The sequence below is a fragment of the Mastigoproctus giganteus genome, chromosome 3 (genome assembly GCF_048544385.1).
Source record: "Mastigoproctus giganteus isolate SK-2022 chromosome 3, ASM4854438v1, whole genome shotgun sequence".
Lineage (NCBI taxonomy): Eukaryota > Metazoa > Arthropoda > Arachnida > Uropygi > Thelyphonidae > Mastigoproctus > Mastigoproctus giganteus.
Window position 1 is genome coordinate 210,446,771 of NC_143577.1, and position 20,131 is coordinate 210,466,901.

General features: G+C 40.7%; 1 protein-coding gene across 3 annotated transcripts in view; it reads left to right on the forward strand.

Annotated features, from left to right (window-relative positions):
• The window catches only part of smg (sterile alpha motif domain containing protein 4 smaug), a 522,350-nt gene that overhangs the window by 373,049 nt on the left and 129,170 nt on the right, over positions 1–20,131 (forward strand). The gene's annotated exons all lie outside the window — the stretch shown is intronic.

The following is a 20,131-nucleotide window of genomic DNA, read 5'->3' on the forward strand; positions in this document are numbered from 1 at the left end:
TTCTCTACTGTTCTCCCAACTCCACTAATCACTTGGAACTCTTTGACTTCCTCTCTTTGCAACTTGACTTTCTCCAGTTCAATTTTCCTTGGTGAATTTAATGTTCACAACTCCAGCTGGCTTCTGTTTTCTAGTCACACTGTGCCAACTGAAGATGCTGAGGCTCTCGCAATTACTAATGACCTTGCACAGATCTACAAGAATAAGGACAATCCTAACCATACAGTCAACACACTTGATCTTTTTCTCACAAACAACTCTTCTAAGTACACGGTCGAAGTGAGTGGTCCTTTAGGCACCTCAGATCACAACTTGGCAATTCTCTTCTGTAATGGAGCCTTTATCTCATGGCTATTCCCAACCTCATGTTTGGCATTACAAGAATGCAAAATGGGATGACCTGCAAGGTTTCTTTTCCTTGGTCAAATTACTGTTTCAAAACTTCTGATGTCAACGTTTGCTCAATAATGTCAGTGAAATTATTCTTGTAGGAATGGAATCCTTTATTCCACACTCCACTTTAAAATTGTGCTTTATCTAAAGCTTGGTTTCCAATAAATATGCTAAGGCTGTTCATGAGAAGAATGTTGCATATTGTAATTGGCTTGTTTCCAATTCTTCAGTTTCATTTTCTGCTTATACCAAAGCTCACAACAATTGTAAAGCAGTTATTAATCAGTCCAAACTAGATTTGAACAGGCTGAGTATAAAACTTGCTTCTTGCCCTAATGGTAGCCGAGCATTCTGGTCCCTTGCTAAAGGACCAGAATGCTCGGCTATTGGCTGCAACTTTTTCCCATCTCTGCTCCCACCATCTCTCAAAACTAGATGGTTCTGTTGTCACTTCAGCCGAGGATAAAGCTGACCTTCTACTGTCCCATTTTCTTCCAACTCGTGTATTAATGATATTGGTAAAACACCTCCCACCATTCTCAACACGCTCCATTCAATGCCTCCTGTGGTCTTCCGTCAAAAGGATATCAGAAGGATTTTGATGAATCTTGATGCTAAGAAAGCTCCAGGTTCTGATGGTATTTCTCCACTTGTTTTCAAAACCTGTGCTCCTGAACTGGCTCATGTTGTTTGCCACTTTTTTCACTTTCTTATTCCAAAGGTGGTTTTCCTTCTGCGTGAAAATTTGCTCATATCCAGCCAGTTCCCAAAAAGGGTGACAAATTCCTCCCATCCAATTATTGTCCCATTTGCAATTACTTCTACTCTTTCTAAAGTAATAGAGAAATCAATTAACCACCAACTCTTAAACTACAAACCTTCTGTCTGATCAATGATCATCAGTATGGATTCTGTCAGTGTTGATCTTCTGGCTTATATTACCCATTTATGGACAAATTCAGTGGAAAAGTTCAGTGAAACAAGCAGTTGCTCTTAATATCTCAAAGGCTTTCGATCATGTTTGTCCTAAAGATCTTTTAAACAAGCTTCCATCTTATGGTTTTCCAACTGTTTTTTTCGTAATTGGTTATCCAGTTTTCTCTCTGATCACTCACTGAGGGTGATTAGTAGATGGCTGTCTGTCTTCTAACTTCTCCACTAATGCTGGTGTCCTCCAAGGTTCAATTCTTTACCTCCACTCTTTTCCTCTTATATATTAATGACCTTCCATTGACTGGAAATCCTATCCATAGTTTTGCCGATGATTGTGCATTGCTTTCCATTTTGAGAAACCTTGCCCTGCTCAATCAGCTTCAACTTCTCTAATATCCTTTACCAATTCCTTAAATGTCGATCTCCAGGAATTCTCCAGTGGGGCAAAGACAACTTAGTTGATGTCAATCCTAAAACTCAGTCCTGTCTTATATCTTGCAAAAAGAATTCTGCTCATATGCTTATCTTTGTTGACACTCAGATTTCTAGGCAAAATGGTATCTCTTTTGGGGATTACCCTGACTTCTAATCTCTCTTGGCACAAGTACATTACAAATATTGCTTCTTCTGCATCAAAAAAACTTGGTTTTCTCTTTCGCTCTTGGTGTTACTTTTCTTCCGAACAGCTGTTCACTCTGTATAAATCGCAAATCTGGGGCGGTGCCCCCAAAACCTCTCTCTCAGGCTTCTAGATTCCATTCAGAAGAGGGCAGTTAGGTTAATTTAAGACTCATCTCTAACAGAGTTTCTCCACTTGCTGTCTCATAGACATACTGTTTCTGCTGCATGCCTTTACTACAGATACTTCCATGGGCACTGTTCTTCTGAATTAGCTTCTATAATTCCTGCTCTCTTTCAAAACAGTCCGAACACGTGCCGCCACCAGCCAACATCCATTTACTGTCCAACTTAGCTCACAGAACCAACTTTTCATTTTCCTCGTTTATTCATTCAACTGCCGTTTTCTGGATTAGCCTTCCTTCATATGTATTTCTTGAAAATTACTGTCTACAGAAGTTAAAGTCTAATTTCAACAAATATCTTCTTTTGTCTTCTCAACCTCCAATCCAAGCACAGTACTAAGTACTATAGGTTCTAATACCTCTTGTGTTTTGGGGTATTCATAAAAAAAAAACCTCTCGCTGCAGATTTGGTTCTGCTGTAGCTAGCTAACAATAAACATGTTCATGTGAAAAAAATTGTCGTTCATGGACATAGTAAATTATTTATCATAAACATAATTAAAATTTCATTCTTACTCAAATTTTTCTATTTCGGGCAGTGGGCTGGAAAGCACTGCATTGGCATAGTTAAATGCTTGTGTGCAGCTGTCCCTAGTAGGAAGCTGCAGTTCAGTGGTTTCCAGTTATAATTCTGTCATTTCCTTTTGTAACGTGCAGATTGTCTATTGGATCACATGCCCAGGTATATTATTTTGGTGAATCAGATTGTAGCTTTGCAGTTATATGGTGGAGCATGAAGTGACTATTTGTCAGGCCAACTTCACTTGTTCTGCTGTTAATGAGTAGTATTGTTGTGTGTAGCATGTTAAATGCAACCCACATTCCAAATGCTAAAATTTTGCACTACACATGATTCTTGTCATCATTCCTGGTTGGAAGGGCTCCATAAAGCTGTAGTAAATTACTTTATGGCATGAGCAATGGCAAACTTGCAACATGACATGTATGTTGCCCTACTTCCACTGAGTTGAATGGCTGAAGTGCTCCCCCCCCCCAACTGCATGTCACCTACTACAGGAAACCCTTGATTAGTACGGTTAATGAATCCTTGAAATATACTGCACATATTAAAACTGCACTAATCAAACTTAAACAATGGGAATAATTATAATGAATCCTTAAATTATAAAATTGTAGAAACATTTTTCCTTACTCAATACGTACCTATAATGCACTGCATAGTTCTTAAATTATTAAGGAATAAATTTAAAAACAGATAGTATGATTTAAATTTTATTTTTTGCAAAAAAAACTTATCTAACTTCAATTGAACAGTGGTAGCTTTCTTCCGTTCCTCCATGATTTTGCGATAACAATCAATTTGCTTATCTAACCCTCGACGGATGTTCATGCTTCTCTCTGCATCTGGATCAATCTCTAGTATGAGTTCTTTTGCTTTTTCAAGTGCATTAAATAGTTCAAGTTTTTTGACTGAAATTTCTTTGGGAGCAATTTGCTTTTCTTCTGCTTCATTTTCGCCTATTTACTTGCATACATGTTGATGCTCAATTTCAAGAAGATCGTTGTTACTTAAATCACCTACTTTTGAATGAGACTCCAATAATTCTCTAACGTTTTCCGAATCTACTTCCTCAAAGCTGAGGTCTTTTCCAATTGTAGTGATTTCATCAATAAATTTGTTGACAGGATTAATGAAACCGCAAAAATCATTTGCACATTCAGGCAAAAGATTCTGCCAGACTGCTCTAATGCAGCTGTTAGTCATTTCTTCCCACGATTTGTGTATGTTCTCAACTGCTTCTTTAATATCGTGTTTTTTCAAAAATTCATCGAGAGTGATTGCGTCATCTCCAGTTGTAGATTGAATTGCCTGAGCAAAAGTTCATCTTAAATAATATGCTTTGAATGTAGAAATAACTCCTTGGTCCATTGGCTGGAGTAAAAAAGTTGTATTTGGTGGTAGAAATATAACCTTCACATTGTTATTTAAATCAGTGAGTGAGGTAGGATGCCCAGGGGCATTATCTAAAATTTAAAGAACTTTGAAATCTAAATTATTTGCTTTGCAGTATTTTTGCGTAAAACATGAGGCTTTGGTATGTGTGGCGAGCACAAAGGCTTCAGAGTTGGCAGATTTCATGCTGTGTGAATGAGGAATATTCTTTCTTCTTTAATGAAGCTAAAATAATTAATATCCAGCATAATTGTAGTAGTTATTGCTGAAACTCTTGAAATGACACTCTAGAAATTAACATTTGCAGACTTTTTTGATATCAGATGATTGGTCCTATAAACGCATGGGTGATGAAAACTAAATTTACTTTTAAATACATAAAAGCATCTTGCATTTTTTAGTTTCATTCCATCCTGTGAACACGAGACAAAGTATTTGTCTAACTTAAAAAAAAAAATAAAATAAAGAGGAAGAAATAAGTCTTCACGTATTTCATATTAGTTTTTTAATCTATTTGTAATTTTGACATAATGTTTTCCTATGCTGATGGTTATCACTGTTGATATTTTGAGTCGGATTGGGGTCTCAACAGTGATTCTGGGTTATTAAATCGCTGTTGTACTGTCTGTATGTAATACATTAAAATGAATTTTATCTTTGTACTTTACTAGGAGAGTTGGAAAAGAACCCTTCCTATAAAGAGACCAGGGTTAATCCCTGTATTATATGTTATTATATAAAAAGTTGCATAAAAGCACATCTTTTCAGTGGTGGACCATGGATAACTTAGAAAGACTTGGATAATTTAGTAATTCAGTTCCTAAAAGTGTTTTTTTTTTTTTTTTTTTTTTTTCTTGCATAGCAACAAAAAGGTCACTGTTTTAACAATGAACAACTACACCAATTAATAGACACTTCACAAACTGACGGCATTTCACGTCTTTGCAGAAGTATCTGAGAAGAGCAAAACCTGTGCTAACCATAAAAACTACCAGACCCCAGGGACTTCAGTTGACGACTAATTCTAACCTACTGATAGAATCCTCGTACTGTTGGACAGGCTACATCCCCCTCGACGTGGGCACCTGTACGTGGTGAGGGGACCTCCCAGTGACGCTGCTGGACTTCCAGACTAGCATCACTGGGATCCAACGCCCACAGCCCAGGTTCCAGGCTGACATCAATGGAATCCGGCGTGTTCGCCGTGCGCTGCGACCCGTGGAAATTCGGAAAGGGGGATCCTGGTGGTTGAGGGGCCCAGCTTCAATACACCACTTTGGCCCCTGCTTCGACAAGACGGGTGGTCCTGGAAGGCCCGGCTAGGATCAATCGGCTAGTAGGCTCCCTGCGAGGGTCAACCGTGTCGATGCCACGCCCCTACCCTCATGGTCCAAGGGACAGGATTCAGGCTGGCGGCGGTGCGGGTATAGTGTCTGGGTAGCCCTGGCGTCCCACTCCAGAGCGCATTTATTGCATGCCGGGTAGTGGGCGTCCCTTTGGGCTCCATGGTGGGTGGGGAGCCCGGGCACTGAACCATATAAAAAACTTCATCAATCCTGATAAACTTACTTCTTCAGGGGCCCCAACCTGGTCCCTATCTGAAAATACAGACTTAGAGGCAGATAGCATTATTGCTACAAAGATGCAGCAAACTGAAACATCATCAGGGCCTGTCCCAAGATTTTTAATTATACACTCTACCACCGAAAAACCGATTGGCAAAATGTCGCCCTTCTTCATACAGAAAGGGTTAGATGGGTTAGTAGGTTCACCCAAATCAGTCAAGAGGCTCCGTTCTGGAGACCTTTTAATTGAATCTAAAAATGACAGGCAATCTGAACATCTACTCCGAGTAACATCAATCGGAGGAATCCCTATAACTGTGACACCACACAGAACACGCAATTCATCGAGAGGTGTCATTTCGGAGTGGGACCTTCTCGACGTAACCGAGGAGGAAATCTGCTCTGAATTAAAACCCCAGGGAGTAATTGCCGTCAAGAGAATCACTGCGTGAAGGGATGGAAAAATTGTTAAAACCAGGAGCATTATCCTGACATTTAACTCTCCTAAACCTACTGACGAGATTAAAGCTGGATACATCAACTGTTCAGTGCGTCCATACATTCCGAACCGTTTACGGTGTTTTAAATGCCAGAAGTATGGACATTCTCAAATGGCCTGCCGTGGAGTCCTTGCATGTGCTCGATGCGGTGCAAAGGACCATGAAATAACAGCATGTTCAGCCGCAAAACCCACCTGTATTAACTGTGAAGGCGAACACCCAGCCTACTCACGAGCATGCCAGAGGTGGAAAGAAGAAAAAGAGATTCAACGGCTGAAGGCAGAGCTTAACATATCATACCAGGAGGCAAGGAAATCGGTCAAACCCCTGAATATCAACAAACCTACCTACGCCCAGAAGGTAGCAGGGAGATGTTCTGTCGGAACTCAGACGGACATGACCATTCCTCCAAAGGAGTCTTTCACTCCCATCGCACGGTATCTATTAAGTTCTCAAAAACCTACACAAAAGGACCAATCAGCTGCCACTTCTATATAGGTACCTCCTAATGCTCCACAAATTACAAAGGTAGTTATGAAAGAAAAGAATAAGAAAGGGGAAGTCCCCCCCCCTAGTACCCAAGAAAAGATGGATGTCGAGCAGGAGGTACCTGAAGAGTCAGTCTTGGAACTCTTTGCGGAGGAGGAAATGGACACGGGACAGCGTCCATTCTTCCCCAAAAAAGGTAAATCCAAGACTGATAAAATAAGCCCTCAGCACCTCGGAAGCCGCCTGATGGACCCACCAAGCCAAAATAATGGCTAAATTCCTACAATGGAATTGTCATGGATTCCGGCGAAATATTGATGACATCAAGGCCCTCCTGCAAAAGCACGAGCCAGTTTGCTTTTGCTTGCAGGAGACATATCTAAAGGCAAATGATGATCCCACCATGCACAACATCACAGTTTTTCGAAAGGATAGAATTGCGGATGGCTCTGTACATGGGGAGTGGCTATCCTTGTGGGTAACCAGACCCCAGTGCAGCCCTTGCTAATTACAACCAGCATAGAGGCTGTCGCAATTCGCCTTTCAGTGGGATTTTTATTAACTGTGTGCTCCATTTATTTGCCACCTGGAACTGACATCTCCCAGGCAGACCTTTGATGATCTTCTAACGCAGCTGCCTCCCCCTTTCTTACTTCTCGGGGATTTTAACGGACATAACACCCTGTGGGGTAGTGCTAACATCAACGGAAGGGGATGAGTCATTGAGCGTATGCTCAATGACAATGACATTTCCCTTCTAAATACTGGAAAAAACACCTTCTTCCACATGCCTACCCGTACTTTTTCTGCCATTGATCTCTCTATCTGCTCCCCTTCTCTACTGCCTTCACTCACTTGGGAAGTGGAGGAGAATCCATACGGAAGCAATCACTTCCCCGTGATAACCTTGTTACACAGTGGGAGGCCATGTCTTCCTTTTAGGTTACCACGGTGGAAGATTGATCAGGCTGACTGGACTGCCTTCCAACATCAGGCAAATTTTGATCTTAGCACAGTCAGTCAAGAGCCTATCAATGATGCAGTTAAGTACATCACAGAAAATATTGTCCAAGCAGCTGTGAATGCTGTTTCAAAAACATCTGCCCAGTTTCCACCATTTCCTAAACCTTGGTAGAATTCACAATGCACAGCAGCAAAAAAGGCTCAAAATAAAGTGTGGGGGATATTCCGCCGATATCCTACCACGACCAACCTTATAGCCTTTAAATGTGCACGAGCCAAAGCACGATATATCCGTCGTCAGAGTCAAAAGAATCTTGGATCCGTTTTACATCATCTATTAACCAGGCTACCAATTCTAAGGTAGTCTGGGATAAAATCCAGAAAATGAAGGGAAAATATACATCCCACCCTTCTTCAATCCTAGATTATAATGGATGCGCTATTGCAGATCCAACTGCAATAGCCAATGCCCTTGGGGAAACATTCTCTAATATCTCTGCAACATCTTCGTATTCCCCAGAGTTCCTGGTCCTGAAACATAAAATAGAAAAACAGGCACTTAACTTTAAATCTAAGAGCATTTATCCCTACAATGTGGATTTCACTATTCTGGAACTGAAAAGAGCCCTTGCTCTTTCCAAAGCAAGTGCCGTTGGACCAGATGGCATCCATTATGAAATGATTAAATATCTTTCATCAAAATCTATGGATTGTTTGCTCCTTCTGTATAACAGAATCTTTACTGAAGGGCAGTTTCCGGACTCCTGGCGAAAGGCAATCCTCGCCTTTCCTAAGCCAGGAAAGGATACAAAAGTCACCACCAATTATCGTCCTATTGCTCTGACTAGCTGTTTGTGCAAAATCCTGGAGAGAATGGTTAATTCTCGTTTAATCTGGTATTTAGAATCAAATGACCTTCTCTCCAACATCCAGTGCGGCTTCCGAAGGAACCGGTCCACTTTGGACCATCCTATTAGACTGGAAACATCCATCCGGGATGCTTTCCTAAAACGTGAACACTTGGTGTCGGTGTTCTTTGACATGGAGAAAGTGTATGACACAACTTGGAGATTTGGCATCTTAAAAGATTTGCACAGCCTAGGCCTTAGAGGGCATCTCCCTGTGTTTATTCAAAACTTTTTAGCCAATCGGTCTTTCCAAGTTCGTGTGGGATCCTCACTCTCTTGTTCCTTCAGCCAAGAGGAGGGAGTACCACAAGGATCAGTATTAAGTGTTACGCTTTTCGCCATCAAAATAAATTCCATCACAGATCAACTTCCTCCAACTATAAACAGTGCCCTCTATGTTGATGACTTTAGCATTTTTTGTCAGTCATGCAACATGAGGGTTATTGAAAGACAACTGCAGAGAGCCATTGATCGCCTTAATTCCTGGGCACTTGCTAATGGCTTCAGGTTCTCGCCGGAGAAGACCGTTTGCGTACACTTTTGTCGCAAGCGTAATCTTCATCCTGAACCTGAATTAATGCTCGGACAAAATGCTATTCCAGTAGTGTCAAGCACAAAATTCTTGGGACTTGTGTTTGACAAAAAGTTGACATTTCTTGAACATATTCGTCAGCTTCGTACAAAGTTCGCGAAGGGACTAAATATTCTTCGCTCTCTCTCCTCTACGCGTTGGGGAGCAGATAGGTCACCCTACTACGTATTTATCGTGCACTTGTACGATCCAAATTGAACTACGGGGCCCAGGTATACTCCTCAGCTAGAGACAGTGTCCTTCGATGGTTGGATCCCGTCCATCATCAGGCTATCCGTATAGCTACTGGAGCATTTCGAACATCTCCTGTCCAGAGCTTATACGTCGAAGCAAACAAACCACCATTATCCCTTCGACGTAAGCAGTTGTCTTTAAGCTATGCTTTAAAGTTGAAATCCCTGCCAGACCATCCTACGTGGACATCTGTCTTTGAGCCACGTTGGGAAAACTTGTACAATACCCGTCAGACTGCCAACCGACCTTTTGGTATTCGTGTCCAAGAGCTACTAAGAGAGTTTAACATCATGGTAGACAAGGTTGCACAAACACTAAAAGAGACTCTTCCACCCTGGCATGCTCATACTCCATTGTGCGACTTCTCCCTTAAGAAATGGGTAAAATCTGAGACCTCGACATCTGTCTACCATCAGCTCTTTTCCGCACACCGAGCTGAGTATTCAGACTTCCTGCCCATCTTCACAGACGGCTCGAAGTCTGAATCGTGCGTAGGATCTGCTGCTGTCTTTCGGGACACTATAATATCTCAGCAGATTCTTCCTGAATCCAGCATATACACTGCAGAGCTGCATGCTATAGAGTTAGCCTTGGATCACATTCGAACTTCTCAATGCCAAAGGTCAATAATATACTCTGATTCTTTGAGTGTATTACAGGCTTTATTATCTTTCAGACGCAACTGTCATCCAGTTCTCTCTCGGGTTTAGCAGAAGATATATTCTCTTCATAAATATAAATTTGATATCCGCTTCTGCTGGATTCCTAGCCATATTGGGATAAAGGGAGCTGATTTGGCTGACACTGCAGCCAAATCAGCAGCTCCCACTAACAATCGTTGCCTGTCAGTCCCCTATACGGACTACAGGCAAATAATACACCAAAAGATATATTCCCAATGGCAAGAACTATGGCATAGAGAGAGAGAACAAATAAATTATACCAAATAAAGCCTCTAATACAAACATGGCAGTCCAGTCTGCGCAGGAATCGGAGCGAGGAAGTTGTTCTTGCCAGACTCCGCATAGGACACAGTCGTCTGACACATTCGTTTCTGCTGAGGGCGGATGATCCTCCTATGTGCGAGAAATGCGACACCATTTTATCCGTTAAACATATTTTATGTGACTGTTCGAGTTTTAGTAATGCTCGTTTTATCGCTTTTAACCATCTGACTGAGCCTTATACACTCAGTCAGATTTTATCCGACAATGACCACGTGTCTGCTATTTTTAGTTTCCTGAAATCAGTAAAGCTTTTTAACCATATTTAAAAATCTTATTATTTTTACCTTGTTTACTGATATTCGTCTTTTGCAATTTATACGTGGCTTTTATACCCAGACTTAGTGACCTAATTCGTTAGGTCACTGAAAGATTTTTATCATGTTCATGACAAGGTTTTGGCGCATTATAGCCTTAGTTGCTGATGCGCCAATAAAATTAAACCAACTAACCAACAGGCTACATCTAGTGACTGAAATCTCACCCCCCCCTTTTTTTTTTCTCTCTTGCACTCTGCCCTGGCTCCAGGACCACCCCTGGAACATGGGCAGCAATAGCACCCTACTGCCATCCTTTCCTCTCTGTCAGGCAGAGAGGAAAGGATAGATTCCTTGTTTGTGCAGGACAGAAACAACTTTTTTTTTTTTTAATACTCTGTTGCTGACACCCTGTTCATCGCCCCTTTCTGTTCCCAGCTGGGGTGCAGGATAAAAAAAATTAATTAATTTTTTTTTCCCCTTTTGCACTCTGCCCTAGGCTGGGGCTCCCCAGGCCAGTAAACCCTCTTTATATTCCATCATGGTCTGGCTTAGGTCTTTTAAGACCTGTTCCATTGTAGCTCTAGGAGGTGGTCTTGATCTTGCCATGGCAACCCACATCTCTCTCTCTCTTGCCTGTAGGTTTGTAGTTAAAGGTTAATTTTGGGATCTGGTCTGGGTTCATTCTTTCTATGTGGCTGATCCATTTTTTTCTGATACCATTTTATATCATTTACTATGTTATCTATTTTTAATTTATCACGGATATCTAAATTTCTTTGGTGGTCTAGTCTTGTAAAGCCTAATAATGGTCTTAAAATCTCATTTGTGCTGCTTCTAGTTTGTGTGCATCCTTATTTATGACCCAAGTCTCACAGCAATAGAAGAGGGCTGATTTTGAAGTGTGTGCAGTTGTAATTTTGTTTCGGTTGTCATTTGTTTTCCGAAGTAGCATTTAATTGTTCCGTTCATTTTATTATATTTTTGTAGTTTAGTGTGGATGTCTTTCCCTTCATTTGATATTAAATTTCCCAAATACGTGAAATCAGATATTTGTTCTATTATTCTGTCAACAATAACGATTTTGACTTGTATGTTTTTTCCACATAATCCCATTGATTTTGTTTTTGAGGTGGAAATTTTCATCTCATACTTTTTACTTATTTTATTCAGTTCAATTGCTGATATCTGTAGTCCATCTTCAGATTTTGCAATTATAACTTGATCGTCAGCATATAATAGTTTGGATTTTATTCCTATTGTTCCATTATTTGTTTGTTTCCATTCTTTAATTTTATTGATGTAGATATTAAATAAATTTGGTGATACTCCACATCCTTGTTTGATTCCTTTATTGGTGTTAATTTGGTCTGATAGTTGGTCATTAGAATATTTTATGCAGACTTGAGTTTTTTTATATAGGCTTTACATTGCTTTCTGGAGATGGGTTTGGATATTTTCTTCATGTAGAATCTGCCAAAGTTTTTAGCATTAGCAAAGGCACATGATGCAAGCAAGCTTAGCATCAGCCCCCTTCCCCATTTCACCCACCCATTCGCTCCAAATGTTTGTGAAGTTCTGCCTTGAATCTATTTCAGCAATCAACCACCCGCTGGCTAAAGACAAACTTCCGTACATCTATCCTACAACCGTCTTTCCTCAATTTGAATTTATGCCCTCTCAGGTGATTATTCTGAGCCAGAGGAAGAATCCCCGTCAGCATTGAGCATGCTCAAACCATTCAAGGCTTTTACACCTCAATCAGATCACCTCGCAGGTGCCTAGTTTCCAGGCACTAATTTGCAAAACTAAAGCCTTTCTTCGTTAGAGCAACCCTTTGTTCCATTCACTACTCTTGTTGCCCTTTGTATTCGTTCCAACATCTCTACATCCTTCTTAAAATGAGGCCTCCAGACCTGTATGCAGTACTCAAGGTGTGTTCTGACCATCCCCTTATACCAGGGGATAATCACCTCCTTATCCATGCTAGAAAAATTCTTGTATATCATTGACAGGACACCATGAGCTACTCTTGCAGACTGTCTGCACTGCTCAGAAAACTCCATATCTGCCTGTACAACCACCCCCAGGTCCTTTTCATTCTCTACCACTGTCAGTGTAGTACCAGAGTTGATACGTTGCTCTGGGGTTGTTACGTTACTCTGCGGCCTCCGTAGCCGAGTGGGCAGGAGCGGGAGTGCAGTAGCACACGCTCTTTGAGTAGACCGGGGTACAAGCCCCTGACTGCTGAATACAGTTGATCTGCCAACCCGCACTGGACCAGCGTGGCAGATTATGGTCCATTTCCCTCAGCATGAATTGTTGAGGAGGCTTCCATTCTGCAGTGGGTTGATAATGGCTGCACTTTACTTTTTTTTTTTTTTTCTGGGGTTGCTGTTTCACATATGTAGTACTTTACATTTTTCAATGTTAGCATTAGTAGAGGCATATGATGCAAGAAAGCAAGCTTATTCAGCATCAGCCAAAAAAAAAAAAAAAAAAAACCCTCTCCCATTTCGCCCCTACGTTCGTTCGAAATACCTGTCCAGTTGAGCTTTAAATTTGTTTAGGCTATCAACTTCAACAACAAGTGATGGAAGTCTGTTCCACCAACCAACCACCCGCTGGCCAAAGGCAAATTTCCGCACATCTATCCGACATCCGTCCTTCCTCAATTTGAATTTATGCCCTCTTAGGTGATTATTCTGAGAAAGATGAAGAATCCCATTGGCATTGAGCATGCTCAAACCATTCAAAGCCTTATACACCTCTATCAGATCACCTCGCCGGTGCCTAGTCTCCAGACTCTGTAATTTGCAAAACTTAAGCCTTTCTTCGTAAGAGCAACCCTTTGTTCCATTTACTAATCTTGTTGCCCTTCTCTGTACCCGTTCCAGCAACTCTACATCCTTCTTGAAATGAGGCCTCCAGACCTGTATACAGTACTCAATATGTGGCCTAACCATTGCCTTATACAAGGGAATAATCACCTCCTTATCCCTGCTAGAAAAATTCCTGTATATCATTGACAAGACACCATGAGCTACTCTTGCAGCTCGTCTGCACTGCTCAGAGAACTTCATATCTGCCTGCACAATTACCCCCAGGTCCTTTTCATTCTCCACCACTGTCAGTGTAGTACCGCAGAGTTGATACATTGCTCTGGGGTTACTGTTACCCATATGTAGTACTTTACATTTGTCAATGTTAAACTTCATTTGCCACCTCTCAGCCCATCTGTTCAACCTTTCCAGATCCTGTTGCAGCAGCATAGCGTCAGTAGTGTCCTTAACGACCCTGCCAACCTTTGTATCATCTGCAAACTTAGACATTAAACTTGATATCCCATCATCAATATCATTCATAAACACCGAAAACAACAATGGACCCAACACTGAACCTTGAGGAACTCCACTAATAACATTTAGTCCACGTTGAGCAGTGTCCATTGATTACCACACTCTGTCTTCTGCCACTCAACCATCCCCTTATCCATAGCAGCAATTTGCCTCCAATGCCACACTGCTCCAATTTGTGCAGCAGTCTTCCATGTGCAACAGTATCAAAAGCCTTTCTAAGATCCAAATATATAATATCAAAGTTATTCCCTGCATCCAGTTCTTTTGTGACTACATCATAGTATCCAATCAAATTGGTCAGGCAAGACCTGCCCTTAACAAAACCATGCTGCGTCTGAGCTATAACTGAATTCTTGTCTAGATGATCCTGCAGTGCTTCTTTAACCAGTGCCTCCATTAATTTACCTGGAACAGAAGTTAAACTAACAGGTCTATAATTACTTGTGTCAGCCTTTGATCGTCCTTTGTGAATTGGGGTTACATTTGCACATCTCCAGTGTATGGGTACCTCCCCTGAGTCCAAAGAAGCTCTCATAATTATGGCTAGGGGTTTGCATACTTCCTTTGCTGCCTCCTTTAATATAACTGGATAGATCCCATCCACCCCAGGTGCCTTTTTTATGTTTATCCTCAACAATCTCTCCTCCAATTTCCTCTCAGTTATTACAAAATCATCCAGCTCCACTGCCAATGTTTACTTTACCTACATCATTCTCCTTCCTGAATAACTCCTCATGCGTGAATGTAGATGCAAAATACTCGTTTAGATTGTTAGCCACCTGAGCAGGATCCTCAACTGTTGAACCATCAATATCCAGTGGACCAATCTGATTCATCCCTTTCCTTCTCGAGTTCAAGTATGTAAAGAACTCCTTTCTGTTTTTCTTTGCATCCTTTGCCAAGGATTTTTCGTAGTCTGCCTTTGCCTGCCTAATCTCCTTTGTGACTTGGTTACAGACCAACCTATATCTATCATAGGCTTCCATGTCACCCATTAATTTGTATGTATCCCATGCATTTTTCTTCTCTGCCACATGTCTCACTAGTCCATCTGACAACCATTTAGGCCTAAACCTTGAACAATATTTCTTAGTTGGTATGTAAAGCCTGGTAGCCACCAAGATTAGTTCCTTGAATGCTTCCCATTTTGAGTTTGCTGTTGGTAATATCATCATGTTTGCTGTTGGTAACATCATCAGTTGGTCCCACTGTATAGAATTTAAATACTGTCTCAGACCATCATAGTCGCCTTTACGAAAACAAAAACCCTTCCCTTTACCTCTGATGGTAGTTACCTCCTTGAATAAATCCCACTTCAACACACTGTGATCACTGCCACCTAGTGGTTCATTTATCTGCAGGTTCTTAATGCATGAAGAATCACTACTGATAATCAGATCAAGAGTATTGCTCCCTCTTGTTGCCTCACGAACATGCTGATGTAGAAAACAATCATCCAATAAATCCACAAAAGCCTTGCTAGTGTGCGAGTGACCAACCCACAAATTCCAGTCAATATCTGGGAAATTAAAATCCCCCATTATAAGACTCTCTGATTTACTGGCCCATTCTATTTCCCTGTACAATATATTATTATACTCATCAGAGTCATTAGGCCTATAGCACACTCCTACTCTCAATTTTGATTTCCCTATGCTTATGTCACACCAAACTGACTCGACACTGCCCTGTCCATCGATGTCAACTGGCTTCACTTCCTTTGACTTTATGTGTTTCTTAATTAATAGCATAACCCCTCCTCCCCTCCTGTCCTGTCTATCCTTTCTATATACATTGTATTCCCCAAATTCCAGTTCCGCATTACCTACATCTGCGTGACACCACGTCTCTGATATCCCAACAATATCTGCCTTTGATGTTTTGAGCAATACCTCAAATTCATCAAATTTATTTACCAAACTCCTAGCATTGGTGTACACGCAGGTATACATGCACCTGTTTCTATTCTTAGCTACCCTAACACAACCCATGTGTTTACTTGTAACGCAATGACTACCAGCAGTCTCTGAAATATCCTGCATCTTGTTTTTCAGACTTCTGCTCATTTGAATAGAAGCAGTGCAAGAATCACTTCCACCTCTGCCAGTGGCTACTGTTAATCTATTAGTCCTTGTATCCCCCCCAACTAGCAGTTTTCCGACCCACCTAACACTGCCTCGACAGCATCAGCAAAAATTCTTGCACCCTTTCTATTTAAGTGTATCCCATCCCTGTAGGAGCAATCTCTCCTGTTAAAAAGTACAGTCCAGGCTGAAAAAAATTCTACCCCTTGAGCCTTGCACAATCCCTCCAGGGCCAAATTGATCGACAAGGCTCTCATCATAATGTTAAACTTAATTTGCCACCTCTCAGCCCATCTGCTCAACTTTTCCAGATCCTGTTGCAGCAGCGTAGTGTCATTAACAACCCTGCCAACCTTCGTATTGTTTGCAAACTTGGACATTAAGCCTGATATACCATCATCAATATCATTTATATATACAGAAAACAACAATGGACCGAATAGTGAACCCTGAGGGACTCCACTAATAACATTCGTCCACAGTGAGCAGTGTCCATTGATTACCATTCTGGCTTCTTCCACTCAACCATCTCTTTATCCATAGCAGCAATTTGCCTCCAATATCACACTGCTTCAATTAGTGCAGCAGTCTTCCATGTGCAACAGAATCAAAGGCTTTTCTAGGATCCAAATATGATATCAAAGTTATTCTTTGCATGCAGTTCCTTTGACTACATCATAGTATCCAATCAAATTAGTCAGACAAGACTTCCCCTTAACAAACCCATGCTGTGCCTGAGCTATAACTGAAGTCTTATCTAGATGATCCTGCAATGCTTCTTTAACCAGTGCCTCCATTAATTTCCCTGGAACAGAAGTTAAAATAACAGGTCTGTAATTACCAGTGTCTCCCTTTGATCCTCTTTTGTGGATTGGGGTCGCATTTGCACGACGAGTAGCTTCCAATATAAGTTCTTTGAATGCTTCCCATTTTGCATTTGCTGTTGGTAACATCATCAGTTGGTCCCACTGTATAGAATTTAAATACTGTCTCAGTCCATTGTAGTCACCTTTACGAAAGCAATAACCCTTCCCTTTACCCCTAATGGTAGTTACCTCTTTGAGTAAATCCCACTTCAGCACACTGTGATCACTGCCACCTAGTGGTTCATTTATCTGCAAATTCTTAGTGCATGAAGAATCATTGCTGAAAATCAAATCAGGAGTATTCCTCCCTCTAGTAGCCTCCTGAACATGATGATATAGAAAATAATCATCCAATAAATCCACAAAAGCCTTGCTAGTGTGTGAGTGACCAGCCCCCAAATTCCAGTCAATATCTGGGAAATTAAAATCTCCCATTATAAGACTCTGATTTACTGGCCCACTCTATTTCCCTGTACAGTATCTTATTATACTCATCAGAGTCATTAGGCCTATAGCACACTCCTACTCTCAATTTTGATTTCCCAATGCTTATGTCACACCAAACTGACTCAACACTGCACTGTCCAGCAATGTCGACTGGCTTCACTTCCTTGGGTTTTATGTATTTCTTAACTAATAGCATAACCCCTCCTCCCTTCCTATCCAGTCTATCCTTTCTGTAGACATTGTACTCCCCAAATTCCAGTTCTGCATTCCTTATATCTGTGTGACACCACGTCTCTGATATCCCAACAATATCTGCCTTTGATGTTTTGAGCAATACCTTAAATTCATCAAATTTATTTACTAAACTCCTAGCATTGGTGTACACGCAAGTATACATGCACCTATTTCTATTCTTAGCTACCCTAACACAACCCATGTGTTTATTTGTACCGGAATGACTCCTGGCAGTCTCTGAAATATCCTGCATCTAGTTTTTCAGGCTTCTGCTCATTCTGCAATAGAAGCAGTGCAAGAATCTCTTTCACCTCTGCCAGTGGCTACTGTTAATCTATTCGTCTTTGTCTCCCCCGCAAGCTAGCAGTTTTCCGACCCACCTAACACTGCCTCGACAGCATCAGCAAATATTCTTGCACCCTTTCTATTTAAGTGTATCCCATCCCTGTAGAAGCAATCCCTCCTGTTAACAAGTACAGTCCAGGCTGAAAAAAATTCTACCCCTTGAGCCTTGCACGATCTTTCCAGGGCCGAATTGATCGACAAGGCTCTCATCATATACTCCCTCCTATCGTGTCTGGGCAGAATTGCAGACACTTTCAATTTCAACCCTATTTCACAGCTTTTTTTTTCAACAGTGACCTGTACTTGTTAAGCAATTCTGACGGTCTCCTACTCTTGATATCATTAGTGCCAACATGTACAACTATATCACCTTTTGTGCCCTTAAAAGATATCTGCTCTACAACGTCATCAACCTTTGCCCCTGGCAGACATACCCTGGTCCTGTTCCACCTATCCTTTTTACAAAGCATGTTCCCCGTTTCCCTGACAATAGAGTCACCAACAACTACTAGTTCCTTTGGGACCAGTGCATTCTGCCTTGGGGGTTGCTGCTGTGTTGCACGACGACCAAGTGCAAGCTCTGGGGTTGATGTGAGCAGCTGAGAGCTCGATGGGGCCCCTCAATTTAGTTCCTTCGAAGGCATCCACCCTGTCCTTCAAGCTCTCATATAGGCCCATAAGAATGCTGAGTTGCCCGATTTTGATACACTCCTTGCATCGCGCACTCACAAAGACATTCCCCATGGCAATATCATGTCCCGTACCTGAATGCTCCACAAACATCATGCAAGCTGTGCATTTTAGAAGGCTGTGATTCAGAAGTCACCTGCCCCCCTCAGTTCTCCTGTGAGCCACAGCACTTCCATTAGCTTGAGCCTTTTGTTTTGCTGCTCTGGTCTGAGTCATTTCTTTTAATTTAAATAAAATTTCAATTTCAGTTTATAACCCTAACTTATCTCCCAACACAGTTATAACGAGATATATATTTTTTAGTGTCAAGTATTAATTATCTCAGAGTTCCCTTTATATAACTTCCTTATCAGTTATGTGTTAATTATGTTACGTTTGTAATCTAAGTCGGTATATGTATTTAGTTAAAAGTACAATTTAAATGCCAATGAAGTTCAACAAGTTTAATAGATTTTACCGATCACTGAAAATATTATAGCTTATACTATATTAACGCTATCTAGGTTCGATATATAACGATCGTAAGACAAAGGCGGGAAGTACGAATGGTAATCTATGGACACTTAAGTATTAATTAACTTTCAAATCTCTGTCCCAATTCAGAATAAACTAACGATTCTTACTAGTTCTATAAGCTACTTACAAAAAATAATTTGATGTAAAAAATATTCAATAAGCGGATAAATATGGCTAAAAAAATTCTCGTTCAGCGGAGTTGCGACTTGTAACACGTGGATACGCTTACCGATACTTTTATGCAATTGCAAGGCCGAGTAAAGAATAAATACACCAAATTAATCAGAAAATCACAAAATAATGCTATACTACTAAATTTAAATCAAAAGTTTTAGAAAAACAACTTCAAATCAATAAATAATAAAAATCCACTTAGCGGCTTTGAACACGTCTGGCCTATGTTGTCAAGAAAACATAAAAATGAATCCTAGGACTGATTTCATGAACACCTAACTACTGGAAACAAAGTTTAAAAGAAAATGAGCTATAATAAGATTGCCACAAGTGAAAAAAAGCTATTGGATTCACTTGATGTATTCAATACCAGAACAACCAGTTCTATTATTATTAGTGTGCATTGAAGACTATTTGTTCCTATGGATGGATGAAGCAAACCACTTAAGTATTGAGAAATAATTGAATTATTTTCTCAATTCTTAATCACGGAGTATCCTTTAATCCTTTCAAACAAAAATGCTAGGAAATAATAGCAGAGTATTCTCTCTCTCTCTCTCTCTCTCTCTCTCTCTCTCTCTCTCTCTCTCTCTCTCTCATTTGCTCGACAGTTCCCAGTGCATAAAATGAACATGCTGATCATGGAACTTTAACCAGCTTTTTTCATCTCCACAATTTGACTAAAATTGCAAATTGCCACCTTTTTAATTTAGCAAAAGTGGGTTGACTAGCAATGACGATTTTGCTGGTTTGCTCACTTTTACTAAAGTTGTTCTATTTGCTCAAGAGGAATTCAGTGCTTTCCTAAATAGGTTTGTCAATTTCTCTATTAAATATTCCAGAATTCTTTGTTTATTTGT